This window comes from Labeo rohita, chromosome 1 (genome assembly GCF_022985175.1).
Source record: "Labeo rohita strain BAU-BD-2019 chromosome 1, IGBB_LRoh.1.0, whole genome shotgun sequence".
NCBI lineage: Eukaryota > Metazoa > Chordata > Actinopteri > Cypriniformes > Cyprinidae > Labeo > Labeo rohita.
The window spans coordinates 46,758,546-46,771,330 of NC_066869.1; positions in this window are offsets into that span (position 1 = coordinate 46,758,546).

A 12,785-nucleotide genomic window follows, 5' to 3' on the forward strand; every position below is an offset into this window, starting at 1 on the left:
CACTGTAATTCACTGTACTGTGAGTTAAATCACTGCTTACACTGTTTAACCTCATTATGAGGTATGGTAATTTGGGAACAATATCTCATCATGATATTATGACTTTGAATCTCCTGTGGTTGCTCAAAGTTGTATAATTTACATCTCTGTCATTTTCAGAATGTCTGGAAATGTATATTGCTATAATGAGATAATAAACATTATTCACTGAAATTATACCTCACAACACTACAATAGATCTAACAAACAGATCTTTATACCACCGGCAATCCTTACATTTGCACGTATGACTCTGTTTTACTCGATAAAAACAGAATTACACATTAAAAATAGTACATCAATGCTTGCTTTATTTATTTATTTATTTATTTATAATTATATTAAATAATTAAAAATACATTATATTATAATATCATAAATATGCACACAAAGTTTTTTTTTATTAGCCTACTGAATATTACTTTAATATAATTTCATTTTTAAAATGTACTTATTTTGAAATTGTAATATTTCTAATTATATGATATATATATGTATATATATATATGATTTATTACATAGGAAAATATCAATGCTTGACTATATTAATTAATATGAAGTTATATAAATAACTAAAAATGAAATTATGCATATGTATATATATATATTTGCATATGCGAAGTTTTGTTTTTTTGTACTTATACACGGTTAAAAAAAATCTGTAAAATACAGCAGCAACATTTTGCATTTTATGGTTTTCACTTAAATTTACAGGTAAATACTGTAATATCATTAACTGATATCATGTTAATGTACCAACCTATTAAAGTACTGAAATCTGTTTTGTACCCTTGTAATACACTGATAACCACCAAAAGCAGGTGATGATGAGAAAGTCACATGATGAACCAAAGCTCATCACAAACAGCTTTTAAATATCAACATATATAGAAGATGCACAGCTGTGTCATTCACACAAACACTAAACACCATCATGAAACTGAAATAATGCAATAAACATTAATTTAACAACATTAGATATAACATGCAACACTAATGTACAAAACTGCTAAGAAAAAACTAAGAAGAAAGAGTTATTTTAACAAAAAAAAAAACGGCCATTGTGTACAGTGTATGCATAAATTATATGGTATTAAATTATATAAAATGCAATTCATATTACTATAGTATATTACATATATGCTTTATTACATATAAAAACTGTTAACACAAATATTTTAATTTATTTAATAGTTTTAAAATATAATACTTTCCTATAACTGGAAATTGTATTTATGCTTTGAATATCAGCTGTCCTTTGTCGTTAATCCGATTGCTTGACTCTTAACCTTGACATACAATAGAATAACTGTACATCTTGTTAAAAGAGAAAGAAAGCAGATAATTAAGGTCGAATCGATACAGACATAGTTTCAGACCTCCCTCAGGCACTTCATCACACTGAAAGGCTCCGTGCCTGAATGCATCTGATGAGGGTCTCATGTCTGATACCAGGTGCAACAGTCTTATTAATGCAGACACACCTGTTATAAAGGGCCCCTAACTGATTGTCTTGGTGGGAGAAAAATCTAGAGTAATCAGCGAGATGAACTTCTGACTTCCAGTCTTCAAGTCTTCGGGGCCAATCAAGTCTTGGTTTCCAAATGGCATCACTGTGTTTTTGGAGACCTGAAGGAATAGTTTATCTAAAAATGAAAATTTAATGAAAACTGACTTACCCTTACCTCATCCAAGATCATCAGATTTGGAAAAAATTAGCATTACATCAGTTGCTCACCAATGGATCCTCTGCAGTGAATGGGTGCCGTCAGAATGAGAGTCTAAACATCTGATAAAAACATCACAATAATACACAAGTAATCCACACCACCCCAGTCCATCAGTTAACGTCTTGTAAAGTAAAAAGCTGTGTGTTTGTAGGAAACAAATCATATCTTTTTCAAGATAAAAATTTGAGTATTCCATCTGGTGAAAAAGTAATTTTGTCTGAATCAGGAGAGAAATATGCACAGATCAAACACTGTTTACAGCCCAAAACAGTTCTAAACAAATTTATGTGTGGATTTTGATGTGAGAGGACAACATGGGATGGACTTTTTCACTGCAGGATACATTATTATGGATTATGGACTCATATTTTAGATCAGAAGTGATGGTTCAAAGCTAAAAAGCCTTAATGATGGATTTGTTATTACATACACATAGCTTTCCTTGTGTACTGGAGTGGTGTGGATTATTTGTGAATTATTGTGATGTTTTTTATCAGCTGTTTGGACTCTCATTCTGACGGCACCCATTTACTGCAGTATCGAATGAACGTATAGGTACACTGTCAGAAAAAAAGGTTCAGTTCTGTCGTAGGTAAAAAGTGAAAAGGTACAAATATGTATACCTTTAAAGTACCAATATGTACCTTTAAGGTAACAATTTGCACTTTCAAAGTATTAAAATATACCTTTAATGTAAAAATATGTACTGTTTAGGAGTAGGTAAGGTACAAAGATGTACCTTTTCACTTTTTTTGTACCTTAAGGTACCGCCCCAGCGACAGAACTGTACATTTTTTCTGAGAGTGTGATGTAGTGTACGTTACTATTTATTTGTTTCTTTTAATAAGGACAGAAAAAATACCATTGGAAATGGTAGCATGCAAACACTGATGTCCTCGTGTGCACTCCATACTGCATTTTAAATAGTCTCATCCCAGGATCTGGGTGGGTTGTTTTTGACATTATATTCTAAAGTAGCATTTGTCATGCCAACTGTTTCAAAAACAACTACAGATAGAAATAATGTTGTGCCCGCATCAGGAGCCCAGATCACTGCCAGGTTTGGGCTGCTGTGCAAATCCATGCCAGTTTGAATAAGTTTGCTTGCTTCAAACCAGATTTTTGGATAGATCTGGAACAGATCCTCACTCATGTCGTTTTGCCATCTGGGTTGGCTTCTTTTACTATAGAGAGAGAGAGAGATAATGGTGGATGGAGTGATGCTTTCATTTCCATTGCATCAGTTTAGAGTTGTGATGTCTACTGAGATTTTAGTTGTTCATCCAAAATGGGATAGATTTTGCTTATTAAAACTTCTCACTGACATACAGAATCATTTATTTTTTCATTAAAAAATCAGTTACTTTAGAAGAATGTGTTGTTGGGTTAACATTTTCATCAGTCAGATTTAAGGTTTGTTTCAAACCAAAGCCATTTGATGTCAAAGTGTTTTTTTTTTTGTTTTTTTTTTTTTTTTTTTTTCTCTGAGTGACATACTTTTAAAAGTCCTCCTTAATATATTACAACAGAATGGCTTTTTTGAGATCTTTTCTCTCTGCTTTTAGGGGTAAGTTACAGTTACCGATAGAGGTTTAGGGCTGTGAATGTTTAATATGAAACTTGATCCGAGATAAACAAAAGATGTTGATCCAGGAACATGTCCTAGTTGGCTACATCATGTCGTGTTGAGTGGGCGTGTAAGCTTGAAGCTCCTGGCTTGAATTTATTACGTTCGACATGCACAGGACCCTTAGATGTGTCATTTTATTCTTGCGTGTGGGGGATTTTTAAACCATGTCATGTGTCCATCATGTTTGCAGGCTCTTAGCCCAATCACACTGAGCTCAAACCATTACTCAGACACATCCCCCGTCTGTCTCACCGCCGCCTGTCAAATGCTATTCTTCTCAAACACGCTACATGACAAAGCATGTCACCCCAACCGCAGCGCTATGACATCAGCAGGTCATGTCAGCAAGGGTTTAGAGCACTTTTATTGTATGTAGAAAAATGAGAAATTTAGCCTTGAAGGGTTAGTTCACCCAAAATGGGATTCTGTCATGGTTTACTCACCCTTATGATGCATCAAGCCCATGTGCTGTTATTTTGTTCCTGTGGAAAACATTCAAAAAGCCTCTACGCATTTATTTTTTCAGTTCACAGTGACTGCGACTGTCAAAAAATGCATCATAAAAGCACTGTACTGTAGATGCAATCACTAAGTCCCACAAATTTCCCATTTGCCAATATATGCTTTCAGAAGACTTGATCATGAATTGTTTATCAGTTTATTTGTTTGTTTGTTGCACCAGGTTTTCTGTAAACATAAATATTGGCAAATGGGAAATTTGTTTCAAATTGCATATATATTTTGTTAGTTAGTTAGTATTAAATGAACTTTTCTGGGCTTGGCTGACCCATTTTTAAATCCTCCTTTTGCCTTTCACAAACAAACAAACAAACAAATACATGTTTAATATGTAGGCATGAAAGTAAGGAATGGCATTACATTGAGTACATGTTATTAATAAATATTTTGTTAATATATTTTTTGTTTTGCAATGAAATGCATAGACATGTTTTACTCTATAATAGTGTCTCCAAAAGTGTAATGTCATTCCTAACCTGTAGGCCTACATTTAATTAAGTTGGAAAGTTTTGCAACAGAAGTGCAGTGGAAACAATTGTGAACTGAAATGCAGAATACAAAAAAAAAAATGTGAAGAGAAATAAAAAAAAAAAAAAAAAAAAAGGGGGGGGTTTACATTAAATACAGCTTTGTCTTTTTCGGTACTTTTACTAGCTTTTGCAACTGTATGTGTCATCATTTTGATTTCATACACATAGCATAGAGATTGAACACATGAAGCGAGGAAGAAATCACTTTAAATTCAAGTGGTTTTCATGAGCTGTTTCACAAGAACAGTTTATTGAGCACCGTCCGCTCTCATTCCACTCTTTAAAGTCAATCACGGACATGTGTCAACGTGAAGATCCTTATACCTTCCTGAGAGCTCTGTACTAAAATGGAAAATTGTGTCACTGGTGTTGGAAAGGTTAATCTCCATGGACAGCGAGAGGCCTTGCGAGGGCATTCTGAAGATGGTCTTAAGGCTTTACCGTATGCCATTTGTCATACTTTCTTTGGACAAGGCAAGTGGACTCCTTGATCCGGTTAAATTAACTGTCAACACAAATGCAGTGGTGGGAAGAAGATAAATAAAAAGCGGGAAAAAAATTGACAGTTATTTATTTATTTATATACTTCAGGTCACGCTGAAAGTGCCGGGATAAAGCTACTCTAAGAGCCTGTTTGCAGTGCAGATTAGTAACCTCTCAAAAACCAATAAAGGACTGTCCCGCGCTTCACCTTTCATTGACAACTTTCTGTTTTCCTTTGCCAATTTCTCTCTAGTAAGTGAGCTAGAAATGTACCGTAAAAGGTACAGTATGCTGAGGTCAAATAAAGGTTGGAAATATAGAAAGCGAACACTACATTTCAGCAGAAATGAAACAGATACAGAATTTATGACCAGGTCTATATATGATCATACACGCTAGCGTGCTTCCTTCTGGTGATACATCACATGTGACAGGTGTAGTCAAGTCAAGTCACCATTATTTATATAGCGCTTTATACCAGCAGCTTTACAGTATTAACAGGGAAATAGTATGTTAAAATTGCATTCTGTTCTCTTCTGGTCAGACGAAACCAGCAGTTTAATTCTAGGCTGCAAGAAAATCAGATTGTGCAGAGGACTCATTTGCACAATGTAGTAATGATCTTGATTTCTAATCTAGTTCTGTCTTAGATTTCAGCCTGTTCAACCCCCAGTTGCTTACAAAAACTACATCAAATGATAATAACCCCCCAAAAATGATGTGGCAATATCTGTGCTGTTACCCATCTACACTCTTTAAAAATAAAGGTGTTTCACGATGCCATAGAAGAATCTTTTTTGTCTAAATGGTTCCATAATGAACCTTTAACATCTGAAGAACCTTTCTGTTTCACCAAAGGTTTTTTGTGGTGAAAGAAGGTTCTTCAGATTATAAAAAAGGTAAGAAAAAGATGGTACTTTAAAGAACCTTTGACTAAATAGTTCTTTGTGGAACCAAAAATGGTTCTTCTATGGCATCGCTGTGAAGAACCTTTTAAAGCACCTTTATTTTTAAGAGTGTACAGGAAACTTTCTCAGAACTTTTTCTGACATTTCAGCAAAGTTGGTCTTTAATTATGTCCTCAGATACATTATTTATATATCATTCGTGGAACTTTTTTCCCCCTTGAAAAGTGTTAGTTTGACCTTCATCTGGGCATTTTTTAAATGTTACTACTTGTTTCAGAGTACAAAAATTGGTATGTTTCTTTAACCCTTTGTTGCTGTTTGGTCATTTTTGACCCAAGCATTTTAGGTTTTTGATTTTTTGAATTTTTGACTTTATCGGAATGGTATGGCGCTTGAATGACCACATTGGAAATGAATGAATTTCATCTAGTGGAAACATTTGGTACTGCGCTCAAACAAAATCAAGTAAAAAAAAAATCAACTATCCATATATAATATAAGGTCTATAATCAAAAAAGTGGTTAACAGGTAATAATTGAATCATAATTATTCCATAGATATACTTTAGTACCACAAAATCCCCTGCAAATACAAAATATTAACTAAAAGATGATCGAACTAAAATACAAAACATTCTATATTATAAAAAAAATAAATAAATAAAAAAATAAATTGTCATTTTGACTGCACCATATCGCTCGCATGACCAAAACATTTTTAAAACATGCAGAAATTATATATATATATATATATATATACTGTAAATATATATTAGGCATTTGTTACGCGTAGTGCTGGATGGACGAGACGGAAAACGAGATACGATGCAAACAATTACTTTAATATAAATCTTCATATGAATCAGGCAGGAACACATCGATACATCCACGCACACAATACAACTTCTAAGACCAACAGAGAACTCAAGATACAGACAGACTTATAAAGGGTGATAGATAATTACAGACAGATGACGATAATGAGGACTAAACCAAAGTAAGCAGAACGACGGGGGGAGACAATGGGAGAAACCAATGACATGAACAGACATGAATGTGACAGCATTGTTCACAATAATTTGATTTTTTTTTTTGTTTTTAACAATTTTTTTTTGTTGTTGTTGAAGCTGGGTAGAGAAGTTTTCCAATGAGGACTCTGCAGTCTTTGTAGACATGTACAGGACTACTAGAACACATGTTGCAATTTGTTGACTGATCAGTTGATTGCATCACTGTTTTCCCCCTCTTTTTTCTCTCTCTCTCTCTCAGATTATCTTCCCAATCCACAGTCTTTGTACCAACTGTAATATAATACTATTTGAGAAACGTTTCAGGTCCATAGGACTGGCAGCAGAGGTATTCATCAATAAAAAAGTAGAAATTGGTTTTTCAAAATGTGTGTGAAGACAAGAAACTTAAGTTTAATATTTCAGGATCAAATACGGTAAATAGATTAAAAATGATTAAATGTTATATGTGACCACGAAGATAAAACAGGATCATGACAGAGCTTCTGAGATTCTGCTTTATTACAGTGATTTGCATTTTTGCTTCATCATCACTTTAAATGGCATCAATAATCCGCAGCATGTATTGTGGCTTCAGTGTTAAATTGCATTTTAGTGAGGAATAATATCTTTCGCGGACTATATTGTCATCCATTTTTCCCATAAATCAGGATGAAAGACACTGGGCTTCATTCATGCAAAATGAGCAGAATGAATTTTAGTGTAAATCGGTTATAAATCAGTTCTTATTTAAAATGTACCATTGACTTAACCGTTTATGAAAGAATGGTTTTAATAATGATTTAGACAAAAATCTGTCCTTATGAAATAAGGCTCAATATGGCGTTAAGAGCAGCCCATCAGAAAAGTTTCACAAAAATGACTTTCATGGAAATATTTGAATACAGTAACTTTTATAATTAAACAACTTTAACTGAAACATTTGCTTATTTGCTTGCCCTAACACCAAATTCAATTAGAACTTTTTATGAAACTTTTTATGAAAGCTTGTTTCTACCCCATATTTAGATAAATAAATAATTTATAAAGTAACAACTGTTAGCTATTTTATATAATGCGATTGGAGCTGTATTTCATCAATATGTGCTCATAATGTGTAATGGATTTTTTTTTTTTTTTTTTTTTTTTTTGGATAATTAACTTACAGTAACATGAGTCATTAAGTTTAGCTGTTTTCCTGAATAAAAAAGTCATGATTTTATGATTCTGTAACCTTTTGAGGCACACTAGAATAGCTACGGACATGCACTAAAATTGACTTTAATTTAACTATAACTTAAGTAAAGAGTTTTGCTGTAGAAATGCAATGGATGAAAACATACAGTGTTAATATCCAGACAGCTCAGCTTTCCCTCTTCTCTCAGTTAATTTTCCACTTCTCTTTCCTCTGATTTTGGAGGTGAGATGCAATGTGATGCATAAAAGAGCAGGCAATCTACTTTTTTTTTTTTTTCTTTTTTTTTTTGGCAATTCAGTTTAACATTCAACGGTGTCACACAGTGGAGTCTTATCTCCAGCCCTAACCTCCCTTTATCCCTCTAAATGTAAAGACGTCACGTACAGCGGTACGGCAGTCACGGCCTGTCAGGTAAACGAAGACCACAGGCCGAGTTCATGGCTAAAAATGCTTGTTGTGATTTACTTTGCATATCAGTTTAAGTGCGTTATCATCCGGTCCAGGAATATCAGGATAAAGTTTGTTCAGTTTGCACTATTTTAAATGCAGGGAAGCGCTGCTCTTGGTAGTTTCATGAATAAAAACACCTCTTTACATTCTGTATCTTGCTGAGCATTTGTTATTTTCAGGAATACCAAACACATCCCTCCCTTATCGGGATAATAAAGGCGAGTTGGATTTGAACTCGTCCCTTTGCAAATGCCGCAGATCTGCTGCCTGTCACAGTGTTTGAAGTTGGATTTTACAAGCTAGTGCTCAGCAAATAAAACTCATGCACACAACAAATCCGCAGGATTAAGTTAAGTTCATTTCTAAGACCTTTGACCTTTAACACTTTTACTGTCATACAGTTACTATGAATGCAATGACATGTGCTGGCAACATTATAGAGCATTTTTAACACACAAACAAACAGAAACAGGGTAAAAATTCAGATATCACCAAACTTGATTAATCACAGATGTTAAAGGAGAAGTTCACTTCAAGAACAAAAATTGATAGATAATGTACTCACCCCTTGTCATCCAAGACATTCATGTCTTTCTTCAATTATGTTTTTTTGAGGAAAACATTTTTTTTTCCATATAGTGGACTTATATGGTGCCCCAAGTTTGAACTTCCAAAATGTAGTTTAAATGCGGCTTCAAACGATCCCAGCCGAGGAAGAAGGGTCTTATCTAGTGAAACGATCGGTTATTTTCATAAAATAATACAATTTATATACTTTTTAATGTCAAACACTCGTCTTGTATTACTCTGCCTGAACTGTTTTTTTTTTTTGTTTTTTTTTTTCTGGTTCATGACAGTTAGGGTATGTCCAAAAACTCCCATCTCATGTTCTCCCTTAACTTCAAATCGCCCTATATCGTTGTTTTACCTTTTTTGTCGAAGGGTGTTTGATCTTCTTTGGATGTTCACTTTGCAAAGACTGTGTCGGTACTTCTTCAGCGATGTAGGATGATTTTGAAATAATTTTTGAAGTTGAGGGAGAAAATACGATTGGAGTTTTTCGAAATACCTTAACTGTCTTGAACCAGAATACACAAAGTTCAGGGAGAGCAAGACAAGATGAGCATTTGAGATTGAAAAGTATTTAATTTTTTATTTTTTTTTTTTTTTTTTTTTATGAAAATAACCAATTTTTTCGCTAGATAAAACCCTTCTTCTTCAATTTTGCAATTGGGATTGTTTACAACTGCATTTGGGATCGTTTGAAGCTGCATTTAAACTGCATTTTGGAAGTTTACAATCAGGGCACCATATCACTCTATTATATCGTGAAAACTCCTGAAATGTTTCCCTCAAAAAACATAATTTCTTTACGACTGAAGAAAGAAAGACATGAACATCTTGGATGACAAGGAGGTGAGTGCATTATCTGTACATTTTTGTTCTGGAAGTGGACTTCTCCTTTAAAACATGAAAATTTGCGCTTTAAGTTTTCTGATTATGCGGAAATGAATACGCATTATCTTTAATATGCAAATAAGACATTGTCTAATTAAATATGCAATAATTTGCATACATTTCCTGAACAGAAATCTGAACACTGGATATAGCCATGTTCAATTGGTGAGATATTAGAGTCAAAGGTTTTCATAAAGAGTTTTTGCGTAGCTGTTTTTAGCACTTTCCCAAATCAGAAAATACTGTCAACTGTCAAATTCACCATGTTTTTGGAAATAAAATATTGTATAAACAAGGTAAATGTTATATGAAGTTATTTTAAGAACGTTACACATAAGTTTGGTGTATGTAAGAGGATATTTCTGACTTGGTGCAGGAGAAAAACTCATTTTGAGGAAACAGCCTTTAAAAATATATGTTTGCAATCACAGATGAAAATAGATAAGGTGTAATAAAGTATATATTTAAATATGTATTTTGAATGTTTTCTTTTCGCTAGTCTGAAAGAACACAAGTTATGGAATCAAAAATAGCCTGAAATCTAAAAATGGCCAGCGGATAAAAAAACAACGTATTCCTTTATTGCCTTAAGAATTTGTTCACTTTAAAATAAAAGCATTCATTCCTTCATTCATTTGGCAGGTGCATCTACCCAAAGCTACTTACACTGCAATATGTTTATTTGTTTATTTATTCGTTTTTGTTTGTTTGTTTGCTTTTATTTAGACAAAAATGCTAAAATTTTTCCTTTCATGTCGACATTGATTTTTTCAGTCTTTCTGTTATTTTTTCACCCATATTTTACTTTATTGTTCCATTAATAAAAAATATATATATATAAAAAAATGAAATGAAAAAAAAGAAAATTGTAAAAATAATCATTTTTGTTATATTAAGCTATTCAGAAAATTAAGTCACTGTTGAGAAAAAAATTAAGCAGCAGCATATTACACATTTTTTTTAAAAAAAAAAAAAAAAAAAAAAAAAAATATATATATATATATATATATAAATATATATATACAAGTAACACCTGTATATGTATACAGGTGTTTTACTGATATTTTAAATGTGTGTGTTTTTTTTTTTTTACAGATTTCTTTCATGCAAATTTAAACTTATCTTGCCAGGTTTTGATGTAGCTGATAGATGCTGAAAACTATTATTCATGTCTTTTAATTGATCTCTGTGATTGCAAGAATGTGGCAGTTTTAAATATCTAGAAGCTGAAATGAAATTTAAGGCCTACTTTTTTGGTGAATCACTAAAGTTCAGTTCTGTTCTTCATTTAAAGTTATTGACTTCAGAAGAGTTGTTATATATATATATATATAATATATATATTTTTACTAAAATATCAGTAAAACACCTGTATACATATACAGGTGTTACTTGTGTGTATATATATATATATATTTTTTTTTTTCTTCTTCTTCTTTTTTTTTTTTTAAACAGTGCTTATTTTGAATCTTGAAAGTCTCAAGTCACTTTCCTTGTATTCAAAACAGCAAAATACCTTGCTTGAAATCACAAGTGTACAAACGACAAAGCCATAATAGTGAGTAAATAAGTTTTATTTTTGGACAGAAAGCTGTGAGCTGAAAATTTCACCGTTTAAATGCGGTGTTTTGCTTTGTCTTTTCCATTTTTTTGTGGTTTGGCTGTTAGTCTCCTGTAGTTCCCAGCAGGGAGATTCAGTGCTGTGGTCTCCAGCATCCCTCCCCTCCATCTGTGCCTCTCCTCTGACCACATGGCTGTCTCCTCTGATTGAGAAAAATACACCATCCAGCTCCATCGTAAAGACACGGCACGCATAGCGGGCGGATAGATGGCCACTTATGTTCTGCTTAGCCGCTGAATGCCTGTTAAATCAGAGCTTGAGTGCGCTGACCACAGGAGTTGTGTTTGACCATGCTGGGAATTGATTTTGACGTTGCGTATGCCAAGAGCAATATAGGCCCGGAATAGCATGTTAACTCCTATATGTCCTCATGCTGAAAATGACCGACCATCAGCATAACCCAGAGGGCCATTTCAGTGCTTGAAGGTTGCTCTTTTATGTTTCACTTGAGAATGGACCTTATTTCAGATGTTTGTCCTGAAATTTCTTTTGAAGAAAAAAAAAAAAAAAATAGACATAGTACAGAGCTATGAGTGTGCATAGCAGTTCATATTATTTGATCATGACAGAATGTAATGAGAAATATACTTATATAGCCTACTACATGTTATATGCTATAAGTTTATATTGTGATGTGAGATCATCAGAGGAAGTGTGCACCATATTGTACACTGTAAAAAATGCAGCTCCTTCAACTTAAAAACGTAAGGTCAGTTGCTGCCTTATTTATTTAATTATTTATTTATTAAACTTAATTGTACAATAATTTTCAACTTTTAATTTTAATGTTTTAATGTTACATTAACATTAAAAGTTGAAAATTATTGTACAATTAAGTTACTAAGTCACTAAAAACACAAATTGTTGTGGCATTTTTTATAGTGCTTTATATAGTGTTTCTACCCAAAAGTATAAATAAATAAATAAATAAATAAATAAATAAATAAATAAGGACAGGTGAACAGGAAAAATAATATTTTATTCTCTTATTTATTTTCTGACATTGCACGCTATGAGAAAGAAAAAATGTAAAAGTTATCATTGTTATTTTAATATTATTGTGATAATATTATAGGTTGATATTTTGAGGTAGTTTCTAATTTTAATTTCCATTTTCTTTTTTTTTAATTTATTTTCTTTTTGATTATTATGTTGTGTGTGATTTATTTATTTATTTATTTATTTATTTATTTATTTATTTATGTTTAACCTA